Below are 2,602 nucleotides of genomic sequence, written 5' to 3' on the forward strand. Positions count from 1 at the left end.
CAGCGAACCTCATCGTGCTGTTAGAGAGGAGCATGCTATGTGCCGGTAGTGGATTTCACCCTCTCCTTTTTCTCAACGTCATCCAACACATACGTAACATCGCACTGAACTCACACCGATTGCAGTCACCTACACTTAGACAATAAATAAGTAATGCCCAGAATTTACGACGGAGAAGTGTCTATGGAGTACTGAAAACATTTTTCCAATTCCTACCCATCGGGGTCTCCCCACCAATCATACTACATGACCTTTTTTTTTACCCTATGTCAATTTTATCCCCGTGTTGTGGATCAGAGCGTTGTCGGTGACCGTTATTTACGATTATTTTATGAGTGGAACAGTGCAGTTACGTCAACAAAGTTTTCTTGTAAATCTGTGCACCAGTGCGGCGCATAATTTCTCTCTCGATGGGGACGTGTGCAACCAGACAGCAGCCGCGAGTGAGCCACCGAGCGACGGTACGGGAAGTTCTAGAACGGGCATTTAAACTTGTTTCCGTGTTAAGGATGTACCGCCACTATCTTGACTCGCAATATACAGTCCCCACCACGGCTGCCACAACCACCAAAGGCAACCACAATTAAGCAATCAATTATTCACGTTGCATATCGATTATAGTGTACTGTAGAGAAGTATAGACGGGCCACTACGCAACAGACTTAACTCGGTTCTGGATTCTTCTGATAGCTCTCTGTCAGCAGTCCAACTAGAAGTAAAATGACCACACTGGAGGCCGCTGTTCCCGTCTGGCAGTCTTAATTTAGATTTTCCAGAAATTAGAATAAATCAATTAAGGCAAATATCGGAACTGTTCCTTTGGAAAGGATACGGTCGAAATGTTTCGACATCCTTTCCCTTCCTCTGTCGCTAATGAAATCGACATCGACGGTTCATTAACCTCTTACATTCCGTCCATGTTTTCCTAGTGTAGTGCAACTTAAGGAGTTCCGTAACTAGTACAGGACGTTTCGAAAAGGTTCAGCCTTTTTAACAAGACTTTAAATATCTTACACGTTTGGAGATTGAAGCTCTGAGTGATTCTTAACCTACAGATTGAAACGAAAAGTTTATCTTGGCAGTACGAGTGTACATTTAGTTGGTAGGGGCTTCCGTTGTGCTGCTAGCTTCTTCGCTTACTGGATATGTTGTATATCAGAGGTCTTCACCAGTACTGTGAAAAATTTCTGAAAATTCCATTTCTTTTCCAGGACGGTCCATCAACCAATTGGCAACTGCCTCAACATGGATCAGTAGTAAGGGGAGTATATACCTCGCGTTGCGTCATTGGCCTCTAAGGCTAACGGTCCTCTGAGAACGTATTTGTCCGAGTGCCAGGTCGTCCATAAGGTCATACGACCACAGCTGACCGATGAATTCCGTGCGCTGCGTCTGAATAACATCCACCTCAAGACCAATTGCCAGTCGGACGTGAGGAAACTGAAGAACTGCCCAGTGCCTCGTCCCCATTTGTTCTTTGTATGAACTGGTTGTATTCTCTTCGAAAAACCTCCCTTAAAATATGCCATTTCTTCTTACCACATCAACTGAAATAAAAGAAAATCAAAAACAAGAAACCTAAAACAATACAAATAATATCTCTTGATAAATGAAGAAGCACAGCAGCTGCATAAGATCCTTTATTGAAAGGACAGTCCGCCCCGGTAGCTCAGTGGTCAGCGCGACAGACTGTCAATCTTAAGGGCCCGGGTTCGATTCCCGGCTGGGTCGGAAATTTTCTCCGCTCAGGGACTGGGTGTTGTGTTGTCCTAATCATCATCATTTCATCCTCATCGACGCGCAGGTCGCCGAAGTGGCGTCAAATCGAAAGACCTGCACCAGGCGAACGGTCTACCCGACGGGAGGCCCTAGCCACACGACATTTCCATTTCCATTTATTGAAAGGACGGGTTTCGCAGCCTATAGCTGCATCCTCAGGTATACATAATCAAATCATATAAAATCCAGATCAGGGTTAAAAGGACGACCCAACATTCTCCATCCGTTTAACCTTATTCTGGATTTTTTTTAAATTGATTATGTACAGTTGAGGATGCATCTATAAGCTGCGAAACTGGTCGTTTCAGTAAAGGATATTATAACAGCTATTGCTGTTCTTCACTTATCAAAATGTATTTCCACTTCTAAGGCTGCCTGGAGTAGAAATACTAAACGTGACCCTGCCAAGAATAATATTAGCAACTGGTAACAGTGTATTACATCAAAAGTCATACCATTATTGTTGAGATTTTTGGTTCTGCGACGGATTGTGTCGCTGAAACAACGCAGTAATTCCACGGAGCACTTGGTCGTCACCTTTACGTGATACTATCAGCAGGATCATCATAAGATGACTAATCCGGGAAACGGTTACACATTGTATGCCATTGTTTGCTTAAGGTATATGGCAACCGATTGGGGATATCTGCTTAGAATATCAGATGTTACTGTTGATAGAATAGGGAAGGGAACATGCTAGGCAATTTTGGATGGTCTGCACGCTTTTTACATATCTTTTCTCAAAGAAGACGATGTCAAGTCACTAGAGAAAATTTTTCGGGATAATTGTGTGGGGTGCATAGTTGGCAACCATGTGGGAATA

At 43.5% G+C, this 2,602-nt stretch overlaps 1 non-coding gene across 1 annotated transcript; it reads left to right on the forward strand.

Moving 5' to 3' along the window:
* Positions 1 to 1,658: 1,658 nt before the first annotated feature.
* On the forward strand, positions 1,659 to 1,731 carry Trnad-guc (transfer RNA aspartic acid (anticodon GUC)). The gene has a single exon. It is a non-coding gene; the product is annotated as a tRNA-Asp (tRNA).
* The last annotated feature ends 871 nt before the right edge of the window (positions 1,732 to 2,602 follow it).

This window comes from Schistocerca serialis, chromosome 1 (assembly GCF_023864345.2).
Source record: "Schistocerca serialis cubense isolate TAMUIC-IGC-003099 chromosome 1, iqSchSeri2.2, whole genome shotgun sequence".
Classification (NCBI taxonomy): domain Eukaryota; kingdom Metazoa; phylum Arthropoda; class Insecta; order Orthoptera; family Acrididae; genus Schistocerca; species Schistocerca serialis.